Here is a 13,342-nt window from a genome sequence, read left to right on the forward strand (position 1 = left end):
GCATTATATTCTGGTATGGAGGGGGCATTATATTCTGGTATGGAGGGGGCATTATATTCTGGTATGGAGGGGGCATTATATTCTGGTAGGGAGGGGGCATTATATTCTGGTATGGAGGGGGGCATTATATTCTGGTATGGAGGGGGGGCATTATATTCTGGTATGGAGGGGGCATTATATTCTGGTATGGAGGGGGCATTATATTCTGGTAGGGAGGGGGCATTATATTCTGGTAGGGAAGGGGCATTATATTCTGGTATGGAGGGGGCATTATATTCTGGTAGGGAGGGGGCATTATATTCTGGTAGGGAGGGGGCATTATATTCTGGTAGGGAGGGGGGCATTACATTCTGGTAGGGAGGGGGGCATTATATTCTGGTATGGAGGGGGCATTATATTCTGGTAGGGAGGGGGCATTATATTCTGGTATGGAGGGGGCATTATATTCTGGTATGCAGGGGGCATTATATTCTGGTATGGAGGGGGCATTATATTCTGGTAGGGAGGGGGGATATTATATTCTGGTATGGAGGGGGCATTATATTCTGGTAGGGAGGGGGGGGCATTATATTCTGGTATGGAGGGGGCATTATATTCTGGTATGGAGGGGGCATTATATTCTGGTATGGAGGGGGGCGTTATATTCTGGTAGAGAGGGGGCATTATATTCTGGTATGGAGGGGGGCATTATATTCTGGTAGGGAGGGGGGGCATTATTTTCTGGTAGGGAGGGGACATTATATTCTGGTAGGGAGGGTGCATTATATTCTGGTATGGAGGGGGAATTATATTCTGGTAGGGAGGGGGCATTATATTCTGGTATGGAGGGGGCATTATATTCTGGTATGTAGGGGGGCATTATGTATGGTAGGGAGGGGGGCATTATATTCTGGTATGGAGGGGGGCATTATATTCTGGTAGGGAGGGGGCATTATATTCTGGTATGGAGGGGGCATTATATTCTGGTAGGGAGGGGGCATTATATTCTGGTAGGGAGGGGGCATTATATTCTGGTATGGAGGGGGCATTATATTCTGGTATGGAGGGGGCATTATATTCTGGTATGGAGGGGGCATTATATTCTGGTATGGAGGGGGGCATTATATTCTGGTATGGAGGGGGCATTATATTCTGGTATGGAGGGGCATTATATTCTGGTATGGAGGGGGCATTATATTCTGGTATGGAGGGGGCATTATATTCTGGTAGGGAGGGGGGATATTATATTCTGGTATGGAGGGGGCATTATATTCTGGTAGGGAGGGGGGGCATTATATTCTGGTATGGAGGGGGCATTTTATTCTGGTATGGAGGGGGCATTATATTCTGGTATGGAGGGGGCATTATATTCTGGTATGGAGGGGGCATTATATTCTGGTATGGAGGGGGCGTTATATTCTGGTAGAGAGGGGGCATTATATTCTGGTATGGAGGGGGGCATTATATTCTGGTAGGGAGGGGGGCATTATTTTCTGGTAGGGAGGGGACATTATATTCTGGTAGGGAGGGTGCATTATATTCTGGTATGGAGGGGGCATTATATTCTGGTAGGGAGGGGGCATTATATTCTGGTATGGAGGGGGCATTATATTCTGGTATGGAGGGGGGGCATTATGTATGGTAGGGAGGGGGCATTATATTCTGGTAGGGAGGGGGCATTATATTCTGGTATGGAGGGGGCATTATATTCTGGTATGGAGGGGGGCATTATATTCTGGTAGGGAGGGGGCATTATATTCTGGTAGGGAGGGGGCATTATATTCTGGTATGGAGGGGGCATTATATTCTGGTATGGAGGGGGCATTATATTCTGGTATGGAGGGGGGCATTATATTCTGGTATGGAGGGGGCATTATATTCTGGTATGGAGGGGGCATTATATTCTGGTATGGAGGGGGCATTATATTCTGGTATGGAGGGGGCATTATATTCTGATAGGGAGGGGGCATTATATTCTGGTATGGAGGGAGCATTATATTCTGGTATGCAGGGGGCATTATATTCTGGTATGGAGGGGGGCATTATATTCTGGTATGGAGGGGGCATTATATTCTGGTAGGGAGGGGGCATTATATTCTGGTAGGGAGGGGGCATTATATTCTGGTATGGAGGGGGGCATTATATTCTGGTATGGAAGGGGCATTATATTCTGGTATGGGGGGGGCATTATATTCTGGTAGGGAGGGGGTGTTATATTCTGGTAGGGAGGGGGGCATTATATTCTGGTATGGAGGGGGCATTATATTCTGGTGTGGAGGGGGGCATTATATTCTGGTATGGAGGGGGCATTATATTCTGGTATGGAGGGGGCATTATATTCTGGTAGAGAGGGGGCATTATATTCTGGTAGGGAGGGGGCATTATCTTCTGGTAGAGAGGGGGCATTATATTCTGGTATGGAGGGGGGGCATAATATTCTGGTAGGGAGGGGGCATTATATTCTGGTAGGGAGGGGGTGTTATATTCTGGTATGGAGGGGGCATTATATTCTGATAGGGAGGGGGCATTATATTCTGGTATGGAGGGGGCATTATATTCTGATAGAGAGGGGCATTATATTCTGGTATGGAGGGGGCATTATATTCTGGTAGGGAGGGGGCATTATATTCTGGTAGGGAGGGGGCATTATATTCTGGTATGGAGGGGGCATTATATTCTGGTATGGAGGGGGGTTATTATATTCTGGTATGGAGGGGGGCATTATATTCTGGTAGGGAGGGGGCATTATATTCTGGTATGGAGGGGGCATTATATTCTGGTATGGAGGGGGCATTATATTCTGGTAGGGAGGGGGGGCATTATATTCTGGTATGGAGGGGGGCATTATATTCTGGTATGGAGGGGGCATTATATTCTGGTATGGAGGGGGGCATTATATTCTGGTAGGGAGGGGGCATTATATTCTGGTATGGAGGGGGCATTATATTCTGGTATGGAGGGGGCATTATATTCTGGTAGGGAGGGGGCATTATATTCTGGTATGGAGGGGGCATTATATTCTGGTATGGAGGGGGCATTATATTCTGGTATGGAGGGGGCATTATATTCTGATAGGGAGGGGGCATTATATTCTGGTATGGAGGGGGCATTATATTCTGGTATGGAGGGGGCATTATATTCTGGTAGGGAGGGGGCATTATATTCTGATAGAGAGGGGCATTATATTCTGGTATGGAGGGGGCATTATATTCTGGTAGGGAGGGGGCATTATATTCTGGTATGGAGGGGGGGCATTATATTCTGGTATGGAGGGGGGGCATTATATTCTGGTATGGAGGGGGCATTATATTCTGGTATGGAGGGGGCATTATATTCTGGTAGGGAGGGAGCATTATATTCTGGTATGCAGGGGGCATTATATTCTGGTATGGAGGGGGCATTATATTCTGGTATGGAGGGGGCATTATATTCTGGTATGGAGGGGGCATTATATTCTGGTCGGGAGGGGGCATTATATTCTGGTATGGAGGGGGCATTATATTCTGGTATGGAGGGGGCATTATATTCTGGTAGGGAGGGGGGGCATTATATTCTGGTAGGGAGGGGGGGGCATTATATTCTGGTTTGGAGGGGGCATTATATTCTGGTAGGGAGGGGGCATTATATTCTGGTATGGAGGGGGCATTATATTCTGGTATGGAGGGGGCATTATATTCTGGTATGGAGGGGGCATTATATTCTGGTAGGGAGGGGGCATTATATTCTGGTAGGGAGGGGGCATTATATTCTGGTATGGAGGGGGCATTATATTCTGGTATGGAGGGGGCATTATATTCTGGTAGGGAGGGGGGGGCATTATATTCTGGTATGGAGGGGGGGCATTATATTCTGGTATGGAGGGGGAATTATATTCTGGTATGGAGGTGGGTCATTATATTCTGGTATGGAGGGGGCATTATATTCTGGTATGGAGGGGGCATTATATTCTGGTAGGGAGGGGGCATTATATTCTGGTAGGGAGGGGGCATTATATTCTGGTAGGGAGGGGGCATTATATTCTGGTATGGAGGGGGGCATTATATTCTGGTATGGAGGGGGCATTATATTCTGGTATGGAGGGGGCATTATATTCTGGTATGGAGGGGGCATTATATTCTGGTATGGAGGGGGGCATTATATTCTGGTAGGGAGGGGGCATTATATTCTGGTGTGGAGGGGGCATTATATTCTGGTATGGAGGGGGCATTATATTCTGGTATGGAGGGGGCATTATATTCTGGTATGGAGGGGGCATTATATTCTGGTATGGAGGGGGCATTATATTCTGGTATGGAGGGGGGCATTATATTCTGGTAGGGAGGGGGCATTATATTCTGGTATGGAGGGGGCATTATATTCTGGTAGGGAGGGGGCATTATATTCTGGTAGAGAGGGAGCATTATATTCTGGTATGGAGGGGGCATTATATTCTGTTATGGAGGGGGCATTATATTCTGGTAGGGAGGGGGGCATTATATTCAGGGATGGAGGGGGCATTATATTCTGGTAGGGAGGGGGCATTATATTCTGGTATGGAGGGGGCGTTATATTCTGGTAGGGAGGGGGCATTATATTCTGGTAGAGAGGGGGGCATTATATTCTGGTAGGGAGGGGGCATTATATTCTGGTATGGAGGGGGCATTATATTCTGGTAGGGAGGGGGCATTATATTCTGGTAGAGAGGGGGCATTATATTCAGGGATGGAGGGGGATTATATTCTGGTATGGAGGGGGCATTATATTCTGGTATGGAGGGGGGCATTATATTCTGGTATGGAGGGGGCATTATATTCTGGTATGGAGGGGGCATTATATTCTGGTATGGAGGGGGCATTATATTCTGGTAGGGAGGGGGGCATTATATTCTGATATGGAGGGGGCATTATATTCTGGTAGGGAGGGGGGCATTATATTCTGGTATGGAGGGGGGCATTATATTCTGGTAGGGAGGGGGGCATTATATTCTGGTATGGAGGGGGGCATTATATTCTGGTAGAGAGGGGGGGCATTATATTCTGGTAGGGAGGGGGCATTATATTCTGGTATGGAGGGGGCATTATATTCTGGTAGGGAGGGGGCATTATATTCTGGTAGGGAGGGGGCATTATATTCTGGTATGGAGGGGGCATTATATTCTGGTATGGAGGGGGCATTATATTCTGGTAGAGAGGGGGCATTATATTCTGGTATGGAGGGGGGCATTATATTCTGGTAGGGAGCGGGGGCATTATATTCTGGTAGGGAGGGGGGGCATTATATTCTGGTATGGAGGGGGGGGTATTATATTCTGGTATGGAGGGGGCATTATATTCTGGTAGGGAGGGGGCATTATATTCTGGTAGGGAGGGGGCATTATATTCTGGTATGGAGGGGGCATTATATTCTGGTAGGGAGGGGGCATTATATTCTGGTAGGGAAGGGGGGCATTATATTCTGGTATGGAGGGGGGGGCATTATATTCTGGTAGGGAGGGGGGCATTATATTCTGGTAGGGAGGGGGGGCATTATATTCTGGTAGGGAGGGGGGCATTATATTCTGGTAGGGAGGGGGGGCATTATATTCTGGTATGGAGGGGGGGCATTATATTCTGGGATGGAGGGGGCATTATATTCTGGTAGGGAGGGGGCATTATATTCTGGTAGGGAGGGGGGGCATTATATTCTGGTAGGGAGGGGGGGTGTTATATTCTGGTAGGGAGGGGGCAATATATTCTGGTATGGAGGGGGCATTATATTCTGGTAGGGAGGGGGGCATTATATTCAGGGATGGAGGGGGCATTATATTCTGGTAGGGAGGGGGCATTATATTCTGGTATGGAGGGGGCATTATATTCTGGTATGGAGGGGGGCATTATATTCTGGTATGGAGGGGGCATTATATTCTGGTATGGAGGGGGCATTATATTCTGGTAGGGAGGGGGCATTATATTCTGGTATGGAGGGAGCATTATATTCTGATAGGGAGGGGGTATTATATTCTGGTAGGGAGGGGGCATTATATTCTGGTAGGGAGGGGGCATTATATTCTGGTATGGAGGGGGCATTATATTCTGGTAGGGAGGGGTCATTATATTCTGGTAGGGAGGGGGCATTATATTCTGGTAGGGAGGGGGCATTATATTCTGGTAGGGAGGGGGCATTATATTCTGGTATGGAGGGGGCATTATATTCTGGTATCGAGGGGGCATTATATTCTGGTATGGAGGGGGCATTATATTCTGGTATGGAGGGGGGGTATTATGTTCAGGGATGGAGGGGGCATTATATTCTGGTAGGGAGGGGGCATTATATTCTGGTAGGGAGGGGGGGGCATTATATTCTGGTAGGGAGGGGGCATTATATTCTGGTATGGAGGGGGCATTATATTCTGGTATGGAGGGGGCATTATATTCTTGTATGGAGGGGGCATTATATTCTGGTATGGAGGGGCATTATATTCTGGTATGGAGGGGGCATTATATTCTGGTAGGGAGGGGGTATTATATTCTGGTATGGAGGGGGCATTATATTCTGGTAGGGAAGGGGCATTATATTCTGGTATGGAGGGGGCATTATATTCTGGTATGGAAGGGGCATTATATTCTGGTAGAGAGGGGGCATTATATTCTGGTAGGGAGGGGGCATTATATTCTGGTAGGGAGGGGGCATTATATTCAGGTATGGAGGGGGCATTATATTCTGGTAGGGAGGGGGCATTATATTCTGGTAGGGAGGGGGTATTATATTCTGGTATGGAGGGGGCATTATATTCTGGTATGGAGGGGGGGCATTATATTCTGGTATTGTTGGGGCATTATATTCTGGTATGGAGGGGGGCATTATATTCTGGTATGGAGGGGGCATTATATTCTGGTATGGAGGGGGGGTATTATATTCTGGTATGGAGGGGGCATTATATTCTGGTAGGGAGGGGGCATTATATTCTGGTAGGGAGGGGGGGCATTATATTCTGGTAGGGAGGGGGGCATTATATTCTGGTAGGGAGGGGGCATTATATTCTGGTAGGGAGGGGGGGGTGTTATATTCTGGTAGGGAGGGGGCATTATATTCTGGTATGGAGGGGGGGGTGTTATATTCTGGTAGGGAGGGGGGGCATTATATTCTGGTATGGAGGGGGCATTATATTCTGGTATGGAGGGGGCATTATATTCTGGTAGGGAGGGGGCATTATATTCTGGTAGGGAGGGGGCATTATATTCTGGTAGGGAGGGGGCATTATATTCTGGTAGGGAGGGGGCATTATATTCTGGTAGGGAGGGGGCATTATATTCTGGTATGGAGGGGGCATTATATTCTGGTAGGGAGGGGGCATTATATTCTGGTAGGGAGGGGGCATTATATTCTGGTAGGGAGGGGGCATTATATTCTGGTATGGAGGGGGCATTATATTCTGGTAGGGAGGGGGCATTATATTCTGGTAGGGAGGGGGCATTATATTCTGGTAGGGAGGGGGCATTATATTCTGGTAGGGAGGGGGCATTATATTCTGGTATGGAGGGGGCATTATATTCTGGTATGGAGGGGGCATTATATTCTGGTATGGAGGGGGCATTATATTCTAGTATGGAGGGAGCGTTACATAACACAGTTCTACTTGTTAATCCATAGTTTCTGCCAAGTATCTGACAGCCAGCAGATTGTGTAACCACATCCGTTTCAGGTATCACACTGAGGTTCACATTGATTTACTGTTTGGTCTCTGATGACTGTGAGAAAAACTAACAACTGCTGTGACAGAACTGACTCATCTCAAATGGATTCTTCATCATAGTGTCCCTCCCAGTACCATCTTTCTCCAGTTCCATTAATCAGAGACATGTTTGGACAGAGATGTGTTTAATAGGTGTTTATTTTATTGTGCTCTATTGCATCATGGGTTTTAGACTGGCTCTGTGGTTTATAACATGGGTTTTAGACTGTCTCGGTGGTTTATATCATGGGTAAAGGCTCCAGTTAACTGAGTCCTCATCAAGTGGACATGTGAAGTTCTTGTGCTGGAAGTCCAGCAGCGCTCAAAGGTCATTCATGGGACAAGAAGATCCAAGCTGTTCCCAAGTCGGCCACAAGGGGGCAGATGACTGTGGGAGACAAGGGTGGAAATTTAGAAAGAAAACAATTTAATGTCCTCAGTTGACTTCAGTTTGTTAAATCCTCTGATCTCATCATTGAGGTTTGACTTGTCAGCTTCAGGGGTTGTCTTATTCTTGCTGTCATTCCATTCAGCTGTATTTTTATTTGACCTTTATTTAACTAGGCAAGTCTGTTAAGAACCAGTTCTTATTTACAATGACGGCCTACCGGGGAACAGTGGGTTAACTGACTTGTTCAGGGGCAGAACAACATATTTTTACCTTGTCAGCTCAGGGATTTGATCTTGCAACCTTTTGGTTACTGGCCCAACACGCTAACCGCTAGGCTACCTGCCACCCCTCTAACAGCTAGGCTACCTGCCACTCCTCTAACCGCTAGGCTACCTGCCGCTAACCGCTAGGCTACCTGCCGCCTCTACGCTACTGTCCAGTGTTTCCAGATTTCTATGAAATATTACCTATAATTAATTACTTAATTACCATTTCACTTTTATTGTACGTTAAAAAGCTGATTTTATGTGTTGGAATGTTGTGGGCGTATACCAGTCATTCAAAATATTCACGAGAGTAGACCGCTGATTGGCCAGATCGTCCTCCTCTAGACCAGGGTTTCCCAAGGTGTTTCAGGTCACCTGTTCAACTTTTATTATCAGCGGTATGACAACCGCTCAACAATATCTGCCCCTACCTTCTTAATAACCCTTACTGGTCAACAAGCACATCTGCGTGCTCGTCGTCCTCACCAGGATCTTGACCTGACTGCCGTTCGGCGTCGTAACAGACTTCAGTGGGTGAATGTTCACCTTCGGTGGCCACTGGCACGCTGGAGAAGTGTGCTCTTCACGGATGAATCCCGGTTTCAATTGTACTGGGCGGAAAGCAGACAGTGTCTGAATGAACTCAGTCCCTCTCCTTTCTACAGTGTTGTGAAGGAACTCAATCCCTCTCCTTTCTACAGTGTTGTGAATGAACTCAGTCCCTCTCCTTTCTACAGTGTGTTGTGAATGAACTCAGTCCCTCTCCTTTCTACAGTGTTGTGAAGGAACTCAATCCCTCTCCTTTCTACAGTGTTGTGAATGAACTCAGTCCCTCTCCTTTCTACAGTGTGTTGTGAATGAACTCAGTCCCTCTCCTTTCTACAGTGTGTTGTGAATGAACTCAGTCCCTCTCCTTTCTACAGTGTTGTGAATGAACTCAGTCCCTCTCCTTTCTACAGTGTGTTGTGAATGAACTCAGTCCCTCTCCGTTCTACAGTGTGTTGTGAATGAACTCAGTCCCTCTCCTTTCTACAGTGTGTTGTGAATGAACTCAGTCCCTCTCCTTTCTACAGTGTGTTGTGAATGAACTCAGTCCCTCTCCTTTCTACAGTGTGTTGTGAATGAACTCAGTCCCTCTCCTTTCTACAGTGTTGTGAATGAACTCAGTCCCTCTCCTTTCTACAGTGTGTTGTGTATGAACTCAGTCCCTCTCCTTTTCTACAGTGTGTTGTGAATGAACTCAGTCCCTCTCTTTTCTAATCAAATCAAATCAAATGTATTTATATAGGCCGTCTTACATCAGCTGATATAAGTGCTGTACAGAAACCCAGCCTAAAACCCCAAACAGCAAGTAATGCAGGTGTAGAAGCACGGTGGCTAGGAAAAACTCCCTAGAAAGGCCAAAACCTAGGAAGAAACCTAGAGAGGAACCAGGCTATGAGGGGTGGCCAGTCCTCTTCTGGCTGTACCGGGTGGAGATTTTAACAGAACATTGCCAAGATGTTCAAATGTTCATAAATGACCAGCATGGTGAGATAATAATAATCACAGTAGTTGTCGAGGGTGCAACAAGTCAGCACCTCAAGAGTAAATGTCAGTTGGCTTTTCATAGCCGATCATACAGAGTATCTCTACCTCTCCTGCTGTCTCTAGAGAGTTGAAAACAGCAGGTCTGGGACAGGTAGCACGTCCGGTGAACAGGTCAGGGTTCCATAGCCGCAGGCAGAACAGTTGAAACAGGAGCAGCAGCAAGGCCAGGTGGACTGGGGACAGCAAGGAGTCATCATGCCAGGTAGTCCTGGGGCATGGTCGTAGGGCTCAGGTCCTCCGAGAGAGAGAAAGAAAGAAAGAGAGAAAGAGAGAATTAGAGAGAGCATACTTAAATTCACACAGGACACTAGATAAGACAGGAGAAATACTCCAGATATAACAGACTGACCCTAGCCCCCAGACACATAAACTTCTGCAGCATAAATACTGGAGGCTGAGACAGGAGGGGTCAAGAGACACTGTGGCCCCATCCGATGATACCCCCGGATAGGGCCAAACAGGCAGGATATAACCCCACCCACTTTGCCAAAGCACAGCCCCCACACCACTAGAGGGATATCTTCAACCAACAACTTACCATCCTGAGACAAGGCCGAGTATAGCCCACAAAGATCTCCGCCACGGCACAACCCAAGGGGGGGTCGCCAACCCAGACAGGAAGACCACGTCAGTGACTCAACCCACTCAAGTGACGCACCCCTCCTAGGGACGGCATGGAAGAACACCAGTAAGCCAGTGCCCCTGTAATAGGGTTAGAGGCAGAGAATCCCAGTGGAGAGAGGGGAACCGGCCAGTCAGAGACAGCAAGGGCGGTTCGTTGCTCCAGAGCCTTTCCGTTCACCTTCACACTCCTGGGCCAGACTACACTCAATCATAGGACCTACTGAAGAGATGAGTCTTCAGTAAAGACTTAAAGGTTGAGACCGAGTCTGCGTCTCTCACATGGATAGGCAGACCATTCCATAAAAATGGAGCTCTATAGGAGAAAGCCCTGCCTCCAGCTGTTTGCTTAGAAATTCTAGGGACAATTAGGAGGCCTGCATCTTGTGACCATAGAACATTTACAATAGCCTGCTCCCCGATCTGTTTGTGCTGTTTTGTCAACTCCTGTGGTCGTTGTATAGGAGCTGGGCAAGACAGCACAAACAGATCTGAGACCAGGCCAGAACATACATTTACATTTACATTTAAGTCATTTAGCAGACGCTCTTATCCAGAGCAACTTACAAATTGGTGCATTCACCTTATGATGTCCAGTGGAACAACCACTTTACAATAGTGCATCTAAATCTTTTAGGGGGGGGGGGGGTAGAAGGATTACTTTATCCTATCCCAGGTATTCCTTAAAGAGGTGGGGTTTCAGGTTGGCTACTTCCTGGGAGGTGTTGACACTCACCACAGGAACAAAGCCTCGTATTGTTCTACAGTCTTGGCAAAGCAGACACAGCCATGTGACATGCCAGGTACCCAATCTCATTGGGACAAACTCACACCTTGTCCCAGATCTGTTTGTGTTGTAAAGACAAATCCTACGACTACGACCGTAAGAACTTGACTAACAGATCTGGGACCAGATTTTTTTTTAAACAATGGTAGTCATAAATGTGGTGAAATATTGGAATTTACGTACGAGGAGGTTAATAATTTGTTAGTCAGTAACAGATGTAATAATCTAAGTGTAGTCTAGTCATCTAGAATAGGTCTATATTTGGATAAAACCATGGCCATGACAGTATGAGTGATATTATAGGTTGGAGTATCTGTCATGACCTTACCTTTAAAAAAAATGTCCCTGTCACAATGCCGGCAGACTAACGCACTAAAACATTGACTAAATATTTACAAATAATAAAATCGACCTGTCCCAGCAGGAAAGAAGCCTATCCGTCGTGCATTCAGTGACACCTGCCTGACACACCCATCCCCCTTCAAGCAAGCGGCCTTGGCCGGGGGCATGGGGCCCTGGCAGGATGGGGCCCTGGCAGGGGGCATGGAGCCCTGGTAGGATGGGGCCCTGGCAGCATGGAGCCCTGGCAGGATGGGGCCCTGGCAGGATGGGGCCCTGGCAGGATGGAGCCCTGGCAGGGGGCATGGGGACCTGGCAGGATGGGGCGCTGGCAGGATGGGGCGCTGGCAGGATGGGGCCCTGGCGGGATGGGGCCCTGGTGGGATGGGGCCCTGGCGGGATGGGGCCCTGGCAGGGGGCATGGGGACCTGGCAGGATGGGGCGCTGGCAGGATGGGGCGCTGGCAGGATGGGGCCCTGGCGGGATGGGGCCCTGGTGGGATGGGCCCTGGCTGGATGGGGCCCTGGCAGGGGGCATTGTTTCCTGGGTGTATCATCAAGGTAAGGAGGGGGCTCTCCTTCACCTCCCTCAGAGATTCCCATATGCATAAAAGGAAGTCACACTGAAGTGACGATGAGAAGAAAAGGAGGGGCGTCTCCCCACGGCGTGTCCCACTCAGAGAATCAGAGAATCAATGTAGAGATAAGAAGGTTTAACTTACAGTTGAAGTCGGACGTTTACATACACCTTAGCCAAATACATTTAGTTTGTAACAATTCCTGACATTTAATCCTAGTAAAAATTCCCTGTCTTTGGTCAGTTAGGATCACCACTTGATTTTAACAATGTGAAATGTCAGAATAATAGTAGAGAGAATGATTTATTTCAGCTTTTAATTCTTTCATCGCATTCCCAGTGGGTCAGAAGTTTACATACACTCAATTAGTATTTGGTAGCATTGCCTTTAAATTGTTTAACTTGGGTCAAACATTTCGGGTAGCCTTCTACAAGCTTCCCACAATAAGTTGGGTGAATTTTGGCCCATTCCTCCTGACAGAGCTGGTGTAACTGAGTCAGGTTTGTTGGCCTCCTTGCTCGCACACGCTTTTTCAGTTCTGCCCACAAATTTTCTATACGATTAAAGTCAGGGCTTTGTGATGGCCACTCCAATACCTTGACGTTGTTGTCCTTAAGCCATTTTGCCACAACTTTGGAAGTATGCTTGGGGTCATTGTCCATTTGGAAAGCCCATTTGCGACCAAGCTTTAACTTCCTGACTGAGATGTTGCTTCAAGATGTCCTAACCGACTTGCCCAAACTATAGTTTGTTAACAAGAAATTTGTGGAGTGGTTGAAAAACGAGTTTTAATGACTCCAACCTAAGGTGTATGTAAACTTCTGACTTCAACTGTATATGGTTTCAGTCACAACACAAAGGGTCTACAGCAGTCACAACACAGAGGGTATACAGCAGTCACAACACAGAGGGTACACAGCAGTCAACACACAGAGGGTATACAGCAGTCAACACACAGAGGGTATACAGAGCCACAACACAGAGGGTACACAGCAGTCAACACACAGAGGGTATACAGCAGTCAACACAGAGGGTATACAGGTTCACAACACAGAGGGTATACAGCAGTCACAACACAGAGGGTACACAGCAATCACAACAC

The 13,342-nt window shown here is 47.5% G+C and overlaps 1 long non-coding RNA gene across 1 annotated transcript; it reads right to left on the minus strand.

Moving 5' to 3' along the window:
- Window positions 1-7,798: 7,798 nt before the first annotated feature.
- LOC115195189 (uncharacterized) lies at window positions 7,799-9,996 on the minus strand. The gene is made up of 2 exons (XR_003878606.1): window positions 9,962-9,996; window positions 7,799-8,057 (listed from the first exon to the last, which is right to left on the minus strand). It is a non-coding gene; the product is annotated as an uncharacterized LOC115195189 (long non-coding RNA).
- Window positions 9,997-13,342: the final 3,346 nt, after the last annotated feature.

The sequence above is a fragment of the Salmo trutta genome, chromosome 6 (genome assembly GCF_901001165.1).
Source record: "Salmo trutta chromosome 6, fSalTru1.1, whole genome shotgun sequence".
In the NCBI taxonomy this organism is placed as follows: domain Eukaryota; kingdom Metazoa; phylum Chordata; class Actinopteri; order Salmoniformes; family Salmonidae; genus Salmo; species Salmo trutta.